The following is an 11,694-nucleotide window of genomic DNA, read 5'->3' as shown; positions in this document are numbered from 1 at the left end:
TCTGGAAGATGACGCAGTACAAATTAGCATTTATTCATTGTTTGCCCTCTCCAGAAGTTAATTAAGAAAAATAAAGAAGCAAACACGCATTTGCCTTGCCAATTTGTTCTGATTCTATTCAGAGGAGCACCAAACATGCTGTCCCCTTGATTGTGCAGAGCCCTTTGCAGGTTTGGCAGGGACAGTTGGGCACTCAGTGCACAGGGTGCTGCGCTAACAGAATTACCTTTGCACGTGACCATCAATAAAAATATTTCTTTGTCTTGGTGGGGGGAGTGCACTGGAGGATATATTCCTTGATAAAGAGTGAAGAGTGAATGAACTGGCAACCATGAATCCATATTTAAGGCAGATGCAGCATGGGTTCTTTATACAGGGTCACAAAAATACAACATCTACATCCCTGTGTCTGTAGATGTAAATATACACACACCCACTTAAAAACACCTCTGCTACCCATCAACACCTGTTCCTTTTTCACCTGAGTATCTATGAAAACTGAAGTTTACAGTTCACAATTTTTTCCAAAATGGTGGCAAATCCGCTCAATATTTCTGTTAAACAAAATGTTAAAACCAAGTCAGTGCTTATTCATTTTATATTTGACACAAGCACTCAAAAAATTGAGCTGTTCTAGAAGTCTGTATAGGGACACACAGCCTCAGGAGATTTTTGTGTCTTTTCCATAAAATTTCTGTAAATAAAATCCACTTGGAAGTTAGTGGAAATAAAAAGAAAGTCTAATGCAGTTGTTGGTTTTTTTTAAGAAATAGCCACAACAATGTTGGTAATAAGATGATGTGCAACAAAGAATAGTCAGTGGTAAGAACACTCCTTTTTTTCCTGCTAAGGAGATTACAAGGTTATAATTTGTAAAATAAGCATATTCCTGTTAATTAAATTAAGGACTTGGGCTGCATAAGCAAATATCAATCACAGGAGAGAAAGAGAGAGAGGGATGCTGAGTTTCACACATAATTTGTTTCTGGCTACTTAGCAGGGCTATGACAGACATTCGCTAAGTAGAAAGCAAACATTTACTATTTAGTTCTCCTTTGCAGCTAACACCTACAAGCCTCTATTAGCAAAAGCCTCCTTTGGCAGAGAGGATGGTTTGTTGTGAAAATTTTTCCCTGTGATGGCTTTAAAGGAGCATTTGCTGCTAATTCGAAGATGTGACGGCACTGATTAATTAACAAACATACTCTTATGCTTTTATACCTTTTAAGTGGCAGAACAGTTTATCTTGCAGCCCTGATTCAGGATTACTGGAGTGAGTAGGGATCCTTCTGCTGCCTTCACTGAAGTCAAGCCCTAAATCAGATGCTGGAAAGGAAATATATCCAGCATGTGCCCCATCCCATGGTGTCCCGCTGTTCATCTTGCTGGGATTACATCCACTTCAGACAAAATGGCAAAACGAGCCCTACACCCCCAAAAGGAGGAGGGAAGCTCCTTTTGGGGTTCATGGCTCCACAGCCCACTCTCAAACGTGCAGCCTCAGCTGGCTGCCCTCAACAAGGGCCCTGGTCTGGGGAGGCATTAATGCCACTCTGCAAACTGTCATCTCTGAGTGGCACAGCCCAGAGAAAGAGGGAGGAATGCTCTGTCATGGCATGGGCTGCAAGCTGCCAGGGCACCAGAAAACAACAAAGCCCCTTCAGCTGAGCTCCTGCAGGAATGTGCTCCCTGGAAGGAAAAGGAAAAGGGGGAGGGAGGACGGGCGCACTCAGATGGGAACCGGCAGTTTGAAAACCTGTCTAAACAAACATATGGCACTTTCCTGTTCTTTATGTTTCAAAAATCAGAAGAGAAAATGTGAGATTCTTTCATTTATGTGTTTGTTTAAAAAAAAAAAAAAGTTGCAATGGGTGAGCAATGTAAAAAAAAGGTATTAAAGGTCTTATTTAGATGGAGATTTTAGACCACCCTGAGTAGCACAGAGAGATGAGCTGATGAAGTGCTGTTGCACATTCTGCCATATAAATAATGTTTTAATTGTCTAAGTGTCCATCCACTGTATTTTCATTCCATCCTGGGGCAAATCCAATGGAGTAATTAACCACAGTGCTCTTGACCAAAGGATAGCAGAGTTGAGATGAGCTCAGATGTGGACTCACTGAATTGATGTCTGGGATATGACACTCACTTCTTTACCAGCCTTAGTATCTGAGGAAGGAAAGAGAGCAAATGTGATGCCTGTTTTCAAAAGGGGTTAAGAGAAGGCTATTAAAAAAAATAGAAATCAGAAAATAATTAGCACTGAATACCTTGTTTGAAACCCTGATCGGAAAAAAAAAAAAAAGTAACCTTTGTTTCAAAAAGTCCCACTAATAAATATTGACCAAGGCTGAAGAATTACTCAGTGCATTCCTTTTTGTCTTGTCCTGTAGTTATTTGTAACCAACTACAACCAAATTGACATGATCCTGCACTAAACTCATCTTCAACCTGGCTCATTCCAGCCAAGCTTAGGTCCTTGCAAATCTCCCCAGACAGACTCTTCCAGTTACAGCAAACCATCTGAAGTATGTTGAACACCAGGGTTCTGTGTTTAACCAATCCCTAAATCAGATGATTCTACATGAAACCCAACTGGAAATCAGGAAAACTGTCAGTCTGGAAAATGATGTCCTGTAGAGTAAGTGCTAATGTTTAACACAGCAATCTTAAAGCCTCAAACCTCTTGAGGCAGGGACCTGGCACCAGGCAGCATGACCAAAACAGCATTTACCAGGCAAGAGGTGGCCAACTCTCTAAATCAAACAGTGTCTCAAATTCAACGGCATTTTTCCCCCAAGATTTAAAAAAGCAGTGATGGTCATTCCCACTTCTGGTGAGAACACTCATTTTGCTTTTGAGCTGTGACACAAAGAGATTTGCTTCTATAATGGAGTTTTTGAATGATAATGATGTTTTGTCATTCTTTCTATACACTGAAGTGGAGTCTAGAAGTAAAAGGTAATTAAATACAGGGGTAGAGAGACTGAAATTTGTAAGGTTTGTCTCCACACCGATCCCAGCCCATCTCCTTTGATTTCCTCAGCTCTTTCATGGTGGACTGTGGGCACTGGGCACCACAGCCAAGCCTTCCTGTGCTCCTCAGTGGGGCTGGAATGGGCTTCCAAGGACAAATGCTGGACCATCCCTACAGCAATACAGCAGAACCTGTGGGGCCAGATTGCTGGTTCTTTGAAGGTAAGGAGGAAATGAATGAAGCCATCACCAAAGCAAGGAAACAAGGTACAATTTGAGGCAAGCTGAGGAAGGGGAGTGGCCTTTGAGAGTGATGTGCATCCTGCTGGCCTTTTGTAGAGCCAGCTGCGAGGCCTGTGAGGTGGCAGCAAGGTGTCCAGGCTGCCAGATGTGCAGGTGCAAAGCCTGCAGACATCAAAAGCACTGATGTCCACCTCCATTACCTGAGCACCACCCTTCTGTACTTCAAAGGGAAACCAGCTGAACTTTCTCTGTAATCACCACCTTGTCACATCCCTTTAATGAACCAGATTGTACAGGACCTTCATGTCAGCCACATAAAGAGGGTGCTGGCATTTTATTTTCCTCTGCTAGGATCCCTCCCAGCCCTGTTCTTCCTGTGGAGAATTCACCCAGGTTATCCTGCAACATCAAGAGGGAAAAGGCAGAGCCAACAAAGCCACCACAGGGTATGGTGGGCAAAGCTGTGGTCATGAATTGGAAATGTTGGAAGAAGGCCAGGCTGAAATCTCAGGATAAGGGGAAGCATGAGCTGACAAACTCCATGCAAGTGCAAGGAGCACATTTGGCATTTTGTAATATGGTTATGTTGCTTTCTGGAGTTTAAGAAGTCACCTCTTCGCTCAGGGTGATTGAATGTGCCATGACAGCAACAAATAGGATTTAGTAAATTGCCCACAGAGATTTGATTACTTTGACTAATTAATAAACATGTGATTGCTTGTTCAAACAGTAGTCAGTGGAGACTTTCCAATAGGAACCCAGGTCTGTGACTGGTACCTGTCTGAAAGAGAAAAACTGCTGAAATTTCTCTATTTAGGATGTGCACATACATGGTATTTCCTCCCCTTCTGGACAAGTGGATCCCTAAATTATACCCAGGCATTTCTGCCTTGGGTGAATAATCCCCACATTTAAAAAAGGCTCTGTGATGTACTTCTAAAGAGTTTCTGATCAACCACCCACACAAACAATATTTTTTCTCCAGGGTGTGCAGAGAAAATAGTTTGGCCATTACATTTGTAATGCTCAGTAATGCAGTGGGTAGAAATATGTGAATGGGTGGCTCTATGTCACTTAATCTTTTCCTTTCTTACACTACAGTAGCAGAGAATCAAGAAGGGGCAGAGTGTTTCTGTAGACAGGAGATTTAAGGCCCAGAGGAGCCTTAACAAAACCCACATTAGGTTTAACAAAACTATTGAGAAAGTATCTTGTCCTGTGGTTCTGTGGTTGAGAAATTAATTTCAGAATTAGCTCCTACTTGCTGCATAGTGTTGCAGAAGCGAGGCTCACTCTTTAAACTCTGTTTCTCTCTTCTGTAGTCCCTCAAGTAACTCAAAACTGTAAGTCAGCTGTAAACAGGGTATCTGTCCACAGTATTTCTGAGATATGTGACCTGCCCCATGCCCCTGTTACGACTTAGAGCAATTTTCAGTTTTCTGGTTGGGAAAACTGTAATTTTCCCCATATGGAATTCAGGAGTTTTGCCATAGATTTCATCTCCTTTGATCCACGTTTTGGTTTTGATTTTACCTAACAGCCTGCTTTGCATTGTTACTTTGCTAGCTTTCCCACAAGTAAATAATCTCAAGTCAGTGATAATCACCCCCATCATTCCTTAGACCTACTCTTCAGAATCAGAGCCACATGGATCTAGATTTGGAATTATTGCACCTGCTGTATGTCATATGAAAAAAATAAAAAAGTATTTCTTTAAGAAGACAGAAGATGGTGTGGGTATCTTGAATTATCCCATGAGGACCCAGCATCCACACTGGACATGGCTGGAGGGAGTTGCTTCAGGTAAGGTCTAACCTCATCCCATGGAGTCACTCAGTGGCCACTGGGGCTAACACCATGTCAGGGGACCTCAGTGAGCACAAACCCAGGCCTGGCTTATCCCAAAGAGAATTCAGCCCCCGTGCCCCAATGCCACTTGCTCCTAAAAGCAAACTGAAGCTCAGCAAGGAGGGAAGTCTTTTCCTTCAAACCATTTATTTTGACTCCAGCTTAAATGATGCCAAAACAGACTTTTTGTTTTCTGCTGCACAGAAACAAAAGTCAAGTTTCACTGGGCTGTAGAGAGACTCCCCACAGTCACTCACATCAGCTGCTAACTGGAATAACTCAATCCACCCTTACCTGTGAGGATCACTCCTGAGAAGCAAAAGGTTATTTATTTTCCATACTTGGTCCTTGTGTTTTATTTGTTAACTACCACTTGAATGAGTGATACAATCAGTTTACTTTTTACCTCCATTCATCTCCATGGCTAGGATCTGGAGAGGTGGCTACAGATCACTTATTGCTCAGCATTAATATCAACATTATATAAATGCAATCTGATGAAATATTTAAGTTCTAAGTATCTTGAAAGCTGTGGAAAGAGGAAACATTTAGCTCAGTACAAGCAGCCACTGGCTGGCTCACAATCAAGCCAGCAGTAGCCATTTAAAGAACCTTGCAAACCCTTTGGACAACGTGCATTTTATTAGGAAAAGGAAACACTGAAGAATACACACAGCAGGAAAAAGTAAACGCAGTAACTGACCTTAATGTGGATAAAAATGGTGGCACGGGGAGAAATTCTGTTCCAGAAAGGTCATTCCTTTGCCTCTGCATTCCTCCCCCACATTTACATGCTGCTCGCTGGATTCATCAAAGGTCTTCATTATTCGCTCTCAGCACGCATGAAACAATCACTCTCAGATATAATGACCTAATTACTCAAACAAGACAAATGAAAAAAAAAAAAAAAGGAGGCAGTTATTTACTTCAGACGTTAGCATTTAGCAGCTTTTCAGAAAAGCCATTTAAAGGACTCGTGGTGGGGAGTTAAACCTCGAGAACCAGGATCATCTCAAAGGGTGGGGTTTGATGACTACAGGCACTGGTGATGATTTCCAGCCATTGTGACTCAGGCTGTCCCAACTTAAACTCCTCTCCCTATGGACCAGGTAACCATGAGCTGCACAACAAGGATGTTCTCCCCACCTTTCTCCCCCAGCTTCTTTGTGGTCAATACCAGATCATCCTCCATGTCCAGGGCCAACCCGGGGTTTTGAGTGACTCTGGGACCTCTGCACAACATCTACACGAGCCAACGTTACCTTTAGAGATAATTTCTGCTCCCTCTATGTGTTTTTCTACTTCCTGAGCAGCACAGAAATCAGATGCAACAAGAGAAAATTTTGAATTGAATATTGGTAAATGAAGGCACAACCAAGACCATTTATTACTCAGACTTGCTGTGCCTGAAAAGAGACCCAGTCCAAAAGGTGGATCACAATGGTTCTTTATTTTGTGTTGTTCTGTAGAATGGAACAGTAGCGATGATGCAATCACTACCAGTAAATGTCCCAGTCAGGCAAGGACTCATTTGGCACCCACATTTTTGCAGGAAAAAAACCACAGATACTGGTTTGATGATGCTTATCAGTGCTGTGTGATTTACATAACCGTACAAATTGTCTCAGTTAAAAAGAGGTGATTCTGGGAAGAAGAATCAGAATATGAACTTTTGAGCCTCTATGCAATTTCCCCTACAGATGTGAACTTTATTTGCTGTCCCAGTACCTCTGCAAGTGTGGGATATTCATCCAGTGTCAGGAAATGTTCCCAGATATTATGCTCGAGCCTGTTTCAATCAATATACACCCTTATAGAGAGATCCAGCTCATTTCTTAATTGCTAAACATTTCACACGGAATGGCAAACGGAATGTTTAAGCCCCAGTGGGATCATATGTGTCTGACCCACAAATAATTGTGTGACACCAGAAGGTTTATTATCTCCTAGCAGGAATGAGAAGATATTTCTTAATAGGTTCCCCACCCTGGGCAGTGCAAGCCTTCCTTTGAAGAGAGTCTCTATGGTAATTGATGTTAATGAGCAGCCAGCAAAGGAGAAACACTGGGTCACCAGGTAGGAAGCCCCCCAAGAGATAATCTAATTACTCTCCAAAACAAATTACTTTTAACCAAAACAAATTACTTTCAATCACTCTGCAACAGATAAGATCAGTGGAGGGGGCTCAAAGCTGATGACAGCTGGAGACTGAGGCTTCATGAGTTTATGGATTGATCGCTTTTCTCTTTGGTCTGTTTTGTTGAATGACAATGGAGTGACAGAAAACTGGAGCCAAGAACTGAGCTCCCTTTCATTTCATTCAGATGAATGTCGAGGACCTGCCAACTCTGTGCTCTTTGCTCATTGATCTGAAATTGGAAAAGCTGGAGCCGTGTGTGTCCACAGCTGTAATGGGAGCAAGACTCTCCAGAGGAATAAATATGCAGCCTGGGGGGGCTACAAAATCCACTCCTTGTGCATCTTGTTATGTGAGGAAAGGAAAACATGATATCGTTGCTTTTTTTTCATGCCCATAAAGATATGAGGCAAAATGGAGGTTTCATTCTCATGAAGCCTCAACAGGACTAAACTACAAATACTAATTTAAATTGCAGCTCTACAGGGAACCTAAGTCAGGCATTTGGAGTGAGGGTTGAATGATTAATCAGTGGGGTTTTATATCTGCTACTTGCTGTGCAAAGGGTTGTCACTGCTGCCTGTGTGTGTGAGAAAAACTCATAAATTTGGGGATCACTGTCTCTTGAGAAAGGTGCTGGAGCCATGAATTGAAAGGGTTTGTGCAGGGCTCAGTCACAGTTCTGCTGCTCTCGATGTCATTAGCATTGGCTGCTTCCTTCCTTCCTTCTGTTATCCAGCTGATGGAACATCTGCCTGGCTAAGTCCAAACCACACTGGTGGCAATCTGTGTCCTGTTAGTCCAGGCAATGGGAAAAGGGGCATCTCCTTCCTTGCAGCAGCAGCTCTTCCTTGCAGCGAGGCTGCAGTGGCAGCGATCAGTAGCTGTTTTGTGACAGGCTTTATCTGCTGGAGGCCTCTGATAAAGAGCAATAGACAGGTCTCAGGGAGCCTTTGCTATTGATTGAAACCTTGGTGCCCCACAGGGAGAGAAGGATTCCCGCCCTGCTCTGTAAATGTTCTGAACCAGCTTAAATTCTGAATTAACTGGGGGAAATGTGTGTGTGTGTGTGTGTGTGTGTGTGGTGTGTGACTGTCTTTACATCCCCCTTGGCAAAAGGTATGCCCAAATCCACAGATCCACAACCCAGAGTGTGTGAACTGCACACTGAACCATGTGAAAGAGCCACTCCACCTTTCCATCCTCAGCACATCTGTCTGCTTTGCTCACTTCAGCAACTGAGGCCTCTCTGCCTCTGGTCGTGCAAGGATCTTCCTGCTGCCTCCAGACATGAAAGAACCAGAGGCAATGGGGCTCTCACTTTCAGCTTGAAGTGTTCAAGGAGCTTTGTTTCCAGAAAAAGGAAAACGAATCAAAGATGTGTTTGACATAAAAATATTTGGTGTTTAAAAATGGTAAAATAGAATTGTTCTGGCCTTTATGTCTGATCACAGTTGTAAGTACACACAAAAACCATTTAATTTAATTCTGCTTCTTATAGCAAGTCAATGTACATAACACACAATAACCAGATAGTGGAGGATTCTACATTCCTTCTAATATTTGGGATGTTTAGGTTTAAATACCTTGTGGTAATGCAGATATTTCATTTTACTTTCCAGTGGTGTTTCAGATTTTTATCTCTTGCTGAAACAAGTTATTTAATGAAGCTGAACTATTTTTGGAGTAAAACATCCATTACTCGCTCATTTCCTCACTAGTCAGATGTGTAAAACCTAAGTAAACTTGAATTACTTTCTAAAGACCATGCAGGCTCTTTCCATGCTGATTTGTTCTGCTTCTCTTACTTTCAAATGGCCTTTTAATTGGCCATTAAAGTAGGAAATTATGGCTGATTAGGATCAATCCAAATGCAAAGTTTTGGATGGACTGGCTATTTGAATACCATTCTTTTAGATCCCGCAGTCACTTCTGCTTTGTCAGCTAAAGGTCACTTTTAGCTGCATTGGCAGGATGCTTCAGTAACCTTTGCCCTTCAATTCTTGACCAAAAAAGTGCCACAGCCATGTTTGGTGGCAGCAAAGGGGACCAGTTGCAACAAGGAACATCAGAGAGAGTTCCTCGGTTTCCCAATTCCTAGCAAATTGTGCAGCTACACCCAGGCTACGCTTTAGGCTTCATTTCAGATGAAAATTACTTCCAATGGCCTCCAAGAGGAAGAGCAGTTCATTAATAATCTTCCTCTCTCTTGAGCAAAGCCATTGTGAAACTCCCTACATGGTTGTCACCAATGTTAAGGAGTGAGTCTGGGGCTCTTCTGAGAAGGGAGGCAAGATATCATTGCACTTTTTAAAACCCAGGTGATGTAATTCCATGTACTAAACAGATTTTGGAGGAGTTGCATGAGAGTTTTGTTTTTTCTAAGATATTTCTCCAGAGTTGTAGGCCTATGGTATGAGCTGGAGTGAAAGGTTAGATATCTGTTGACTCAGATGAATGGTTTTGCTTTCCAGAAGCTGAGGATATGCCTGTGTGCAAAATATTAACAGTCTTAAATGATCAGGAAACTTTGTACTAGTTTTCAGGTTTACATTTGTTCAGACTGTTTCATAAAGGGCTTCACGGTTTCAGTCCTTCCTGCAGTATCATCATAATCAAAGGTGATGACAGCAGGTCAATAAGCACTCATGGGCTGAATTTGATAATCATTTACATGTCTTAACAATTTATACAGTTCTGTTGGTGCCTTGGAGTTCCTAGTAGTGATAAGCAGCAGTGTAGCATGAAATATATGACAGTAAGAAAACCACGAGTCTTAGCTGGCTTCCTTAACTCCCTTTCTACCTCTTTTACTTCACAATATGGGAAATTGTTGTAGTGTGCTCAGCACACACTCATTTTTCTCTGATCTTCATCAAGTATTTGAAGCCCAAATTAAAAAAAAAAAAAAAAAAAAAAAGCCACAACTATCCAAAGTGGGAATTCCCCAGACAGGGATTCTTACCTTTCCCATCCTTCAGTCTTAACAGGGCTGAGCCACCCAGAGCTAACCTGTGTAGGGACAATCTGTCCCTGTAGGCTGCTCTGATTATTGGCATCACATAAACCATAACAACTCTCCCACAGTTTCTCAGTCAAGCCTAACTGGTTCTAGTTAACAAAAACACCACTTCGATGGTCATAAGCATAATAAATACCTTTAGTGATGTAATTTATTGTCATCTTCATGACTAGAAGACTTTGGATTATCAATTTTACAACAAAACAGGATTATTATCATAGGTGTTTTTGAGAAAACATCTGCCTTTAAGCAAAGGTACAATCATATTTATGAGTTTAACTTCAAGGGAAAGGAGGGATTCGGTGTCTCACCAAACAGACAGGCAGAACTAAACCCTTTCATACCTCTCCTTCTTACCTCTAACTCCCAAAAAATCATCACCTGAGCACCCCTGGATCAGTGTCCCTCTTAACAATGCACCTCCAGTGGAAGTTAGACCTCTGTGGGACAAATTCATCCCAGATTTCACTCACTGAAATTGTTCTGGGGTCAGGTTTGTTTTAACAGGCCTGTATTGGTCGTGTTGCCAAAGTCTTTGCAAATCCTGGCTTCCTATTATGCTCTTCAGGGGTGATTTTGTGGGAATTGTCACTACATCAGGCTGAATAAGTCCACCTGATTAATTCTGTCCAGACAGGACCACAGGTCCAAGTATGCACTCTTACAAGTCTGAAGCATTTCTGGTATATCTTCTTCTACTGTTCTCTGCCTATTAAAGGAAAAATATTTCCAGTGAAGCTGGAAGTATTGTCATAAAGACAGCATTATTTAGTCACTGTCAGGAAAAGAATACAGGTAAATGCTCTAAGGATACCACATTTCACTGAGAAGCTGATGATCTAGAGTCACCCTCTTCTAGAAAATCTTCCCTTGTGGTTTCCAGGAACACGTTGTGTAAACAAAGTCCAGGGGCATTACTCTCTAGGTCAAGCTGGAAATCAAAATATAATTTGTTGGCAAAGAAACCTGCAATTATTCATTTCTGTGGCAGGATGAAGATCTGCTCAAAACATAAGGAAAAAAAACCATAAGAAAAACACAGCTTTTGTTGGTTTAGTGCTGGAGAAGCACAGTACCAAACATGATCCCATAAAATCAGTAAAGTTTTCCTATAGCAGAATTATGAAGGATTTCATAGCACACAGAAAAGATGGGGTGGCTGAAATACCTCTAAAACATGAAATAATGGCCTGCCGTGATGAACAAAAAAGGCATTTAGGCCATTTGAAGCTGGTGGGAATTTTGTGAGCTTTAAAGCAGACCTAACCAGAAGGTATCATTTGACTGTGCAAGCTCCAAGTCAATTCCAGGCTCAGTATTGCTCTCTGGAATGCATTGACTGATAGCAATAGCTGAGGAAGCATTAGATAACAGAATGGTGAGAGATATTTGAAATTGGTTGTCTGGCTGTGCTCCTTGGAAAGAACCAGCAACAACACTCACCAATTACAGTAGCAAAAATCTCCCC

The sequence above is a fragment of the Molothrus aeneus genome, chromosome 6, assembly GCF_037042795.1.
Source record: "Molothrus aeneus isolate 106 chromosome 6, BPBGC_Maene_1.0, whole genome shotgun sequence".
NCBI lineage: Eukaryota > Metazoa > Chordata > Aves > Passeriformes > Icteridae > Molothrus > Molothrus aeneus.
The sequence above is the reverse complement of the archived record's forward strand: the minus strand, read 5'-3'. Positions refer to the sequence as shown.